This window comes from Elgaria multicarinata, chromosome 16 (assembly GCF_023053635.1).
Source record: "Elgaria multicarinata webbii isolate HBS135686 ecotype San Diego chromosome 16, rElgMul1.1.pri, whole genome shotgun sequence".
NCBI classification, from domain to species: Eukaryota; Metazoa; Chordata; class Lepidosauria; order Squamata; family Anguidae; genus Elgaria; species Elgaria multicarinata.
In genome coordinates, this window is record NC_086186.1 from 10,980,460 (window position 1) to 10,992,674 (window position 12,215).

Sequence of the window (12,215 nt, forward strand, 5' to 3'; positions counted from 1 at the left end):
TAAGATGTTATGTAGAACAGATTTGTCTTAAATGTGTGCTGTAAAATCAGACATGTGACCAAGGCTATGTTCGGGTGGGCACGCCCCCTTGGTACTGGACACGCCCCCTTGGGGCGACCATGTTGTCCTCCTTTTTGGTTTCCAAAATATGGTCACCCTAGCATAGCAGAGGTCTTACAAGTCATTCCAGAAAGGACGGAATGCCATCATGAAGTACCCAGATGGCGGGCCTTCTCTGTAGTGGCACCCACCATTTGGAAAACCCTCCCTTGTGTAGTTCGGGAGGCAGAAAACGTGGCATGTTTTAAAAGCCTCCTGAAGACTCACTTGTTCACCCAGGCTTTCTCTGGGCTGTAAGTGAATTCATTAGGCTGCTCCATTTTACTGCTCCTTTACGGTACTTGGACATGTTTTAATGTTGTGTTTTAATACCAAAGGGCCCGTGCATGGATCCAATTCACCCACCATCTCAGCAGGCTACTGCGGTTGTGTGAAACAGTCACAAGTGAGGAGACTTGGAAGATCCATGCCTGACAGTCCTCCAATGACACTGAGGTAAGACCAGGCGCGAAACGGCTTCTGTTTTAAGCCAGTTGCGCAAAAATGAGATTAAACAGTGGTGTTTGGGGCAACCATAGAGCAGGGATGATTTCTTTGCACATCATTTGCAGGAGTCTCTTTACATCTCCTGGCTCATGGCCTAACCTCCACCTTGCTGCAGTCGTCGCTGTTGGAGCAAGAAGCCTTAGCGGCAGAATCCGGCCCTGTTTATTTCAGCTTTCTTTAGATGCAAGTTCTTCTCTCAAGTTAAAGGGTTCTTAATTAATTTGTTTTTGATGTGTCAATCATCTTCCCTGCCTCACTTGAGGGCATTATTGGATTATAATACATGGCGGAGGCTGTTTGGAGGGTGATATGAATCAATTCCCCCCAGAGTGGAATTGGGTTTAATTAATCATGGCTGTCAAATGAGCAACATTGATCCCATGTTTAGAGGGCCTGCGCTGGGTGGAGAAGAGAGATGGAGAAAGGCACCGGGGAGGGGGGCGGAGGGGTTTGGGGCAGGGGGGGAGGATGGTTTGCTCCATGCCGGAGTGATGTTTTGAAATTCCAGTTGACGCAGCAGGCATGCAAAGAGGGAAGGCAAGGCGTGACATAAAGGGAACGCGTTGGGCTGGGTGGGTGGGTGCCTTGCACGTGTCAATTGCTTTGTCTGAATAATCAATGGCCAAGCAACCGCACAGCTGAGCAGTAGCCAAAAACACAAACGCACACATGGCCAAAGATCTTAGCCGAAGTCTCTGTGTGTGTGTGTGTGTGTGTGCATGTATTGAACAGGTTTCCAAATCACGGTCCCTACAAGCTGGGGGTGGGAACGAGGGGGAGGGAGAATATGGCTGGGAGCTGTCAAGCACTAGTAACAGACAAGACTATCCTGCCTCAAGCTAGGGAAGAAATATGTGCCAGAAGAAAGCCCACGAACGCTGGAGCCGCTTGGGACAATGGAAGATGTCCTTGTGTTAAACTCTGCCAGTAGCTGCATCGCATCCGCACGCCTTCCATTCCTCCCCTCCTCCCCTGCGAGTGGGACCTGGCAGGAATCCAGCTGCAAAAAAAGAAAAAGGAAAGGGCGGGGGGGGGAGGGAAAGTCATCTGAAATGGTAGGGGGAGTGATGAAAGGTACTTGGCATGCTTATTTGGAGATAGCCGTCTACCGGTTCTTGCCGCAGAGAGGGTTGGGAAGGTCCCAGCCCCAGCAGAGAGGGCACGGAAGAGGCAGGCCTCTCGCGCGCAATCTTCCGCGCACACGGCGTCCTGCTAAGGGCTTCCTACCCACAGGGTTCCCTGTAATCTCTCGAGGCAGGCCTGCTGCTCCGCCCTCTCATCACTGCCGCAGCAGGTGCAAGGAGATGGGCGTGGGAGGTGGTGAGAGCCATCTAGCAGGGGGTTAATAGAAGCCCCGGTGCCAAATTAAAACCCACGCAGGCCCGTGCAAGCCGGTGTCAGTTGCCATAAGCTGCGTTTCTCCCCCCCTCTCCCCCACCCCCAGAAATGCCTTGCTGTGTATGGCAGATGCAATCCAGGGAGAGGCTGGTGGCTCTGATGTTAGTGAGGCAGCAAATCTGCTCCGGGTTTCAGTCAGAACTAGGGATGTTGAAGAATTCTGCAAAGGAATCAAATGAGTTTTTATTTCTATGAATTCAACCTGTAGATTCCGCAGCGGGCTTGCTTTTCCCCGAGTCGCACGGGTTCTGAAGAGTTGGGGGGGGTTGTTTGTTTTTACTTTTATGCAGATTTAGTTGCTGGAAAAGACATAAAATTAGAAAGTGGCCAAAAATGTGCATGGGAGGGTGGCTTTGTGCGTTTTGGCAAAGGTTTGCGCGTTTTCGCACATGCGAATTTGCGCAGGCACGAATTTCTGCCAATTCAGGAAATTTGAAAACATCTGAGTCTGTCAATGAGCTGACAATGGAACGAAAGACGGCTGACAATCTGTAAACCGCCCGGAGCGCTTCGGCTGTGGGGCGGTATATAAATGTAATAAAATAAATAAATAAATAAATAAATAAATAAAATGCAGATGGAATGGATTTGAAATGTTAAAAAGGAAAATGTTGAAGGTCTCGCCTGGGATGACTATATGGAATCTTCATGTCCATAGAAAGTGTGAGCCTCTGGATACCAGTAGCTAGGAGGCAACCAGGGGAGATATACACTGGTATTTATGGGATCCTTGGTGGGATCTTGTGGACCCCAGTGGGAAACAGGATGCTCAACAAGACCGATCCACCAGGTACTTCCTATCCTATAATCTTACTCCCTTGGACTATGAATGGTAGATGATGTTCCCACCTACAACCTTCATCTTGGGAGTGTTGAACCTCTTTCTGCCCAAGGGCCGGATTCCATTTCAGAGAAGCTCTCAAGGACCGCATTCCAGGGGTGGGCGGGGCTAAAGGCAAAGGCAGCAGAGCCAAAGGCAAAAGGGGCAAGACCAAAAATACCAGCGTATTTCAGGTCCAAGCGCTTACTGCCAGTAACTAAGCCTTAAGAGAGGCATTTCAACCATTGAAAATTGGGGTGGGGACTGCACAAAAGTTGAGAAACTATCCAGCGATTGGTGGCCAGAAGAAAGAGGGTGAGATCTGGGGAAATAGCCCTCTGGGAAACGCCAGAGGACCATGGACTTGAAATTCTGTAACCCTGCTTTATGTGAGGGGGGCGGGGAGCATCCCCTTCCTACTCCACTAACCTAGAGAGATACAAATGAATGGATCCCATTTTTATACTTGGTAACCACAACATCCCCAGTATAACTTCACATTGGGCCTGTTCAGACAACACACTAAGCCATGGTTAGGCCGCTAATCTTTTGCAGCAAATGATTAGTGAGCATGTTTAAACCGTGGTGATGGACCCACCATAGGAATGGTTCACGGGACACGCTAAGTCATGGTTCACACGACGCACTAAGCCATAATGTTTAGCTCAAAATACTTAAGCCCTGGCTTAGTGTGTCATCTGAACAGGGTCGACGTGTCCACCACAAAAAGCCTTCTGGCTAATGGGGAATCCATCTTTTTCTGACACCACCCTTTGCTTCCTCCTATTACATGAAGAGCCCTATTACTTAATAACCCTGCACCCTCCTCCTCCTCCTCCTCCTCCTCATTATTATTCCCTAACAAGCTCTGGAATCGATGAGCTTTACAGCAAATCCTTCACTCCTATTTTCTGCCTGTTACTGCCTAGTTTATGCTGCATATTGTCCTTAATCCATGAAATATGTGATATGGCAATAAATCTGGTTGAAAAACGGAGGATTTGCCATGCTGTGAAAACGAGGGAGTTAAAAAAACGGCGAGGGCAGAGCACCCTCTAGTGTAGGCTGGACGCTCGTGCTGTCGAAACAGATGAAAACTTCAAGCTGGCATTTCGGAAAAGACCTCCTGTGTTCCTTCCATTCTCCAAGCCTTAGCTATATGTCCTGCGTTGCTTATTGGGAGGAAGGGGGACGCCTATCTGATTTGGCCCCCAAGCCTGTGGTCCTGTCCCCTGACCTGTAGGGACTTGTCCATTCCTATACAAACAGCTGATGGCTCAGCTGAGGTCAGTGGAGGCTGGTGGCTACCAGGAGGAGGGCCTTCTCTGCTGTGCCACCCCGGCTGTGGAATGAGCTCCCTAAGGAGGTTCGCTTGGCACCTACGTTATATGCTTTTAGACGCCAGGTGAAGGCCTTTTTATTCTTCCAGTATTTTAACTGTTTATAAATAATTTTTAACTTGATGTTTTAAATTTGTAATTTTGCATTGCTGCTGTTTTTATCTGGTTGAGCTTTTATATTGTATTTTATATTATGGTTTTATACTGTTGTTTTATACTTTGAATGTTTTTAATTTTTGTGAACCGCCCGGAGAGCTCCGGCTATTGGGCGGTATAGAAATGTAATAAATAAATAAATAAATCAGTGGGGCGGTAAATCCGCTCCGGGTTTCAGTCAGAACTTTTAAGGAGTTATCCAAACCCTATCCCCAAAATAAGTTAAGCACCTTGGATAGCTCCATTAGAGTTCAGAGCAGATTCACAGCCCCACTGACATCAGAGCCACCAGCCTCCACTGACCTCATTTGAGCTATAACCTGTCCGTATAGGATTGTACTGCTAGGTTACAATCCTGTACTACTCACCTTGGAGTAAGCTTCATTCACCTCAATGGCACTTACTTTATAGTATATAGGATTGCACTCCTAGGGTGCATGTTTAGACAGAAGAAGAAGAAAGTCCTACACCTTCCAGTATTCCTCAGTCAGCATGGAGATGTAGGACTTTATTTTCTGCCTAAACATTCATAGGATTGTGCCCTTAATGAACTGATTTAAAACAAGACACACACCGTGATCCTGATTTGAGTGACTGCGAGGCTGACATGCGTTTTGTGGTTGTCGGAGACTTCAAAGTGTTCTGTCATTAACACATCGCTGTATAATTAGGGAGCCCAGCAGGAAGGAAGTGGTGTGTGTGCATTTTCTTTAGTTGACAGTCCATTTGCAAGAAGGAGTGTTATGTATCCTGTCAGGTGACAAGTGAAAATGAATTTTGCAGTTCAAATGAAACAACTTGGCATGTTTTTTTTTGTTTTTGTTTTTTGCCGTAGCTGGTATTATCTGCTCAGCAAAGAGCCAGGAATGGAATACCAGGGGGTACTCTATAAAATACCGGACAATCCTTTTATCAGGTGGAGCAGACGTGTGGCTTTGTATATCACATCCTAATAATCTTGCTTTCCCATTTCAAATTCCTCTGTAATTGTATTATGTTTGATTAGTTATGTTTATTTTACTTTTATAGCCAGATACCAGATTTCCCTTTACAAAGGACTGATCAACACATACACATGACAGCCTACCGCACAGCTCACCACAGTGGGGAAGAAAATTGTTGTTTTTTATCTTGAAATCGGACTTGAACTAGACGGCCCGTCAAACAGAGGATGTGTTTAAAAAGAGAACTGCGCTTTGTAAAGTAGGGCACACCTGGTTCCCCCAAGAGGGGGCAAATGTGTGCATGTAGACACAGTGGTTTTGTGACTCTGAATGGAAACAGACAGTGTTTAGCTGAAGGATGGAAGCACATTGGGAGGAAAAAGTCTCTCTTTCTGGGGATCTGATGTGTGGCAGTGAATTGTCAGGGATTGCAAGAACTACGTGCAGCTGCCCCATTTGGTGAACCACTGAACTGCACGTGGCAGCTTCTGGAGGAAGTATTTTCAGGCCCTGGACTGACTCCGCCCACCCAGGATGGCCATTGGACAGGAAGGAGTATAAAAGGACTTCCTGTTCCAGCTGAGTCTTGGTTGAAAAACAAGGTCTCTTTGAGCTCTGGTGTGTACCTGCATCCTTGGTTATTCTTCAGTCCTAGCTTGCTCATTGAACCTATTTCCTCATTTATTTCTGACTTGCTCTTTCGTCCTGAACTGTGCCTTGCCCCACAATGTCTGCGTCCCAGCTCAAGACTGCTGCCCATGGCCCAAATCTACTACCTGGTTTTTCTTCACTTATGCTCTCTGCTTGTAAATAAAGGAAACATTACCCAAAAATGGCATAAATCTCCAATGCACTTTCCTCCAAAGCAAACAGAACTTGAGCTGTGTTACTCCTGAAACGTCTCACCAGTTAGAAAAGTGGGGAGTGCCCCCGAAAATACTATTCTAGGAGACAAAAGGGCCTGTGGCACCATATTAATTAGGGTGACCATATGAAAAGGAGGACCGGGCTCCTGTATCTTTAACAGTTGTATTGAAAAGGGAATTTCTGCAGGTGTCATTTGTATATATGGAGAACCTGGTGAAATTTCTTCTTCATCACAACAGTTAAAGCTGCAGGTGCCCTGCCCTCTTTTAAATCTGGTCACAGTTTAGCTGCAGCATAGCTCCTGCAGCTTAAACTGTTGTGATGAAGAGGAAATTTCACCAGGTGCGATATGCATACAAAGGACACCTGCTGAAATTCCCTTTTCTATGCAACTGTTAAAGATACAGGAGCCCTGTCCTCCTTTTCATATGGTCACCCTATATTAATTCCACCTGTTTGCAGCATGGGAGAGGACACCTGAAAAGGACAGTTGTTCAGGAAGCATCCGTTTCTGCTGTGTTTTGCTCAAGAGAATAAGAGGGTCACGGCTTGTATAAGAGGAACAATGTGAGAGGAACTTTGGCTTGTGCTCAGTATGGTCTCCTCCTTTCATTAGCAGCCGATTACAAACTAATTAAAAAGCCACCCCAAACTGGGATCATAGCTAATAACCTGTGTGCAGAGCCTGTAAGCAGCCTGCCTGTAACGCGGCCCTCTGATAAAGCCTTGCTAATAAAGGAGTCCCTGAACTGTGACAGTGCTGTGGCTTGTTACTGTCTTAGAGGCATGTCTAATTATGATGTTTAGTGTCAGAGAAAATGGGCTCCCCTAGGCTGAGATCTTATTGTGCCAAGCCATTTCCTACTTCTAGCAGCTTTCCCTATCTCTGGCAACAGCTATAAATTTAAGCTGAAGGTAGCCTCCTCTGACAAGAAAGCTCACAGCTTCACCTAACTGTATTGATCTTTCAAACTGCAGGGTGTTCGGGATCCACAGGTGGGGTATAGCCTGACCTTAGGTGGGACACACCAATGGCACCTCAGGAGTAAATAGATTACGTGGTGCAGGGAAGAGAGGAGACGGAACCTAGAGCAGACCCACTGAAATCAATGGGACTTGAACGTAGGGGAGACTAACATTTCAATTATTTAATGGGTCTCCTTTAAAGACTCATTGTAATCTGTAACTAGAATCATAGAATAGCAGAGTTGGAAGGGGCCTACAAGGCCATTGAGTCCAACCCCCTGCTCAATGCAGGAATCCACCCTAAAGCATCCCTGACAGATGCTTGTCCAGCTGCCTCTTGAAGGCCTCTAGTGTGGGAGAGGCCACAACCTCACCACGCAACTGATTCCATTGTCGTACTGCTCTAACAGTCAGGAAGTTTTTCCTGATGTCCAGCCGGAATCTGGCTTCCTTTAACTTGAGCCCGTTATTCCGTGTCCTGCACTCTGGGAGGATCGAGAAGAGATCCTGTCCCTCCTCTGTGTGACAACCTTTGAAGTATTTGAAGAGTGCTCTCATGTCTCCCTTCAATCTTCTCTTCTCCAGGCTAAACATGCCCAGTTCTTTCAGTCTCTCTTCATTGGGCTTTGTTTCCAGACCCCTGATCATCCTGGTTGCCCTCCTTTGAACACGCTCCATATATAACTAATATATATATATATAACTAGTATATATCAAATATAACTAGTATATTTGGTGACCAAACCAGGTAAGCAGAAAGACTGATCTTGTCTTGACCCTGGAGCAGCGACACAGACTTAGATTTCTTCTTTAGGTGCTACGCTCTGCCTCTCAGCCACTTCACTGAAATTTACTGCAGCTTATACTAAAAAAGGATTGTGAGCTTTATTAAGAGTTTCTCAAGGGCAATTTTCTTTCCCCGGAGTTATATCTCTTTGATTTTCAGCAGCTGCAAAGGGAGGAGGTGAATTCTCCAGGAAAAAAACCAACAGTTAATAAAAAGGACAGGGATATATATTTTTTTCCAACCCACCTTTTTCTTCGGTTTCTTTTAGGAACTTAAAAGGAACAAATCCTAGAATTCATGTGCTGCGGAAAAAGGATGAGCTGAGCTAAAGGAAGGGAGAAAGATTTAAAAACAAAATGGAAACCAGGCCTTTTGAATTAAGACAGTGGCGTGTTTTCCAAGTGTTTTTCTGCCACCAAGGGAGAGGGATTTTTAAAACATTTCGCTACCATCCCCAAGACAAGTGGAGTTTCAGGATTTAAAGAACGTCCTTTAATTACATAGCAAGCCGCCTTATACTGAGTCAGACTGTTGGATACTTCAGATTCCTGGAACTGAGGGCGGAGGCAGCCCTCCGTCCTTAGATCCAGGAATACATGCTCTGCCGTCCGTCCTCCTTGTAGCGGCATGGAAAGAACCGTACTGGCTGCCTCTTTGAGGCTGGGGACACCACCTCGGGGTGTTCGTGGTGGTAAAGGAGGCATCCCGGTGGCGGGGAGACTGGAGAGACTGGGAGCTTTATCACACCAGCGTTATACTGTGCAATCACTGCGAATTGCGTGCAAAGGACTCCGAAGTTTTCCAGTTTATAATCTGCTTTTATTGTGAAGTACTCCAAAGTTTCCCAGTTTATAATCTGCTTTGACTGTGAACTACGCCCATGCATCCTGCTTTAATTGTGCTATAAAGCCAAAAGACCCGACCTATTTTGCTACTAGTTTTGGAGCGAATCATTTGTTGTTTTCCGAGCGGCCACTGGGGGCGCAGGAGCAGGATTTGATACTTTTAAGCTTCAAATTAAACAAATGCTTACATCTGCGTATGTTTTAAAGATAAAGACATCAAAATTGGCACAGTAATAGATATTAAGGAGAGCGTTAAGCATACCAAATTTGAATCAGATTGGGTCCTCCGTTGATTTTTTATGATTTTTGTTACATTTCCCCCCTTAAACCTTGTTCCTGGTATGCAAAGGAACTTAGGAGCGCTGCCACCCGGGGTGTGATTTAGCTACCAGCAACAACGACAGCTTAGCACTGTAGGGGATAATTCAAGGGTACGTGGGATGAAGCTATGGGACACAAGTTATCCTGAGACCTCCCCAGTCTCCTGCCCCTCCCCGTCTGATGCTAGATGGGCAGAAAAGCCTGTCTAACAAAAATACAGCGCATGAGCGCCAGGGAGGCAAGAATCACCTTCACAGCTCCACCCATTCTGCACTGGATGCTCGTAAGGGAGGCTGACGAGCCACGAGGACATAAATCGTAGCGTGTCACTGTAACAAACAATGCCAGTGACAAAGGAAAGAGTCCTTGACCTGTTTCTTTATTTCCATGCAAATAGCTTTCATTGGATAAAAGGTTTATTTGAGATGCCTTGCCTTAGTCATATATCACCTTTTATTTCATACGGGTAAGGATAACCCAGTCTAATAGAACATTAATTTACAGACTGATATTCCAGGGGAAGTCTGGAACTATCTGGAGGGGCTGATTGGACATGTATACGGTTGTGTCATCATCCAGGGAGAACTGTGATAATATGATAGCTCAATGGTATATGAGAAAGTCCAGCTCAGTTATTAGATGAAATAGAATTCCTCAGATCCGCGCTAGAAATCTGACAGAGCCAAAGGAGGTTTTTATTCATTATTTGTGGATGTGAGGGAATGCCAAGAGGTTCTAAGTCTAATTTTATTTGCAATCCATATGACCTTTAAATAAAGATTTAGCCTGGGTCCGAAAACTTTTTTTGTCGATGTTGATTAAAGGGCAAGTCTCCAAGGATAAAGAGACTTTACTGTTTTAGATGACTGTGAGGTTGTTTTTCCAGGACTGAGAGCAATCCGTCAGCAATCTCCCCAGCAAGAAGGAGGTTTATGCTAAATATTGGGAAATGAAGCCTGTTCAAAAACTAGGGTAATGGTATGTAAATTTGTGGGACCTGGCTGTTTGGAGTAAATTAACTTGACCTATTTGGGTAAACTGGGAATTGTGTTCTGTAAATAAGTTTTGAAGAGGAATGCAAATGGTTTAAACATTGCTGGGTTAATAAACAGAATGTGGTTATTTACAATCCTTTCCTTTTATTGGCCCCATTCAGACAACATGCTAAACCATGCTGCTTAACCCCAAAATGGTAAACGGAATGCATGCAGTCTGTTAACCATTTTGGGGTTAAGCAGCATGGTTTAGCGTGTTGTCTGAACGGGGCCATTGTGAATTTTGTCAGAAGCATATTTCTATGTTTTATTGAATACATAAAATTACCAGTGTGGGGAGACTGGGTGTAACAAGTTCTAAACTGTTTCAGCACCAACCATCTAAACTAGGGGTGTGCACGGACCCCCCGCTCCACCCCGCGGGCCGATCTGAAAATTTCGGATCGGCCCGCTCCGCTCCGCACCACTCCACCCATACTCCGCTCCTCTTCGCCGCGGAGCTCCAGCTCCAAATCGGAGCTCCGCAGTGGAGGGGAGTGGTGCCAGGTAAGGCCGGGAGAGGAGGGCGGGGGGGGGGGGTTACCGGGCCCTGCTGCCGTCGCCGCCCATGCGGCGACGGCGGCAGAGCCCGGTAAGGGACCGGGGGGGGGGCCTTACCTGCCTCCGTGTGACTTAGCATGTGCTAATTTATGTGTGTAAACGACATGACATTGACTAAAGGGCCCTCCCTGTGACTTCAAGGAAATTGGGAAGCCTCATACATGCTGCTATGCATGTAGGTTTTGTGGGGAAAGCTGCAAATGGCTAACCTTTATGCCTACTCAGTCATTGCTCACTTTTTAGGATTATCTTTCAACCAGATAGGACTGGACAGTTATTCAAATAGAGAACTGTCCTCTGTAAGGTTGGACATACAACCCTCCAAATCACTAGCACTTACCTACCTCGCAGGGATGTTGTGAAGATTAAAAGGGGACAGAACCATGCATGACACCTTAAGAAACTAAGAAGAGCCCTGCTGGATCAGACCAAGGGTCCATTTAGTTCAGCATTCTGCTCGCCCAGTGGCCAACCAGCTGCCCAAGGGAAACCCACGAACAGGGCAGGAGTACAACAGAACCTTCCCACCCATGTTCCACAGCAAATGATCTACATAGGCACACTGCCACTGATACTGCATGTAGCATATAGCCATCAGAACTAGTAGCCACTGATAGCCTTCTCCTCCAGGAATTTGTCAACCCGCGATTTTAAAGCCATCCAAATTGGTGGCCGTTACTACGACTTGCGGTAGCAAAATCCATAGTTTAACTATGTGCTGTGTGAAGAAGCCCTTCCTTTTATCTGTTCTGAATCTCCCACTAATCTGCTTCATTGCATGAGCCCAGGTTCTAAGTATTATGAGAGAGGAAGAAAACCTTTTGAATAACATAAGGTGTATGCACATAGCATTGGTTTTAAATTTTGGATCTGATTCTGAAGCCAACGGCAGAGCACGCCTCCCTGTGCCTGATTCCGGGCAATAAAGGTGATGAATAGATTTCTGAAAAGCCGAAGGTGAAGGAAGAAGAGGCTTGCATTTAATGAAAGGCAAATACCTAAGAACAGGAGTGTGGTGCTGATCCAGCCCTGCATGCATCCACGCTTTCTTTAACCTAGTTTTGTTTAATTAAAGGGGTTGTAATTTAAAGCCTGACGTTTGCCGAGAGTCTTCATCAAGCGATGGAATTCAGCCTTCTTCTACCAGGTGGCCTCCAGATGTGCTGGACTACAACTCCCACAATCCCCCAGCCAGCAGCCAACACATCTGGAGGGCACGAAAGGCTGGTGTAATTTCTTCAGCTCAAGCCACAGTGAATCATCCCTCTGGGTGGATACTTTACTTACAAACATGAGGCGGCTGAAACAGTTTAGATTAGGGATGTGCTCCGCTTCTAATCAGACCGGCGAATTAGAAGCGGAGCGGGGTGCTTCGCCTCCCCTTAAGGCGGAGGCGAAGAGGATTGGGGGGCCGGCGGAACGTGGCGAAGAGGATCAAGGTGAAGGTGGATCCTTCGCCTCAATCCGGAGCTCCGCTGGAAAGGTAAGTGGGGTTTACCAGGCCCTGCCGCTGTCGCTGTCACCCATGCGGCGACAGCGGCAGGGCCCGGTAACCCCCCCCCTTACTTGC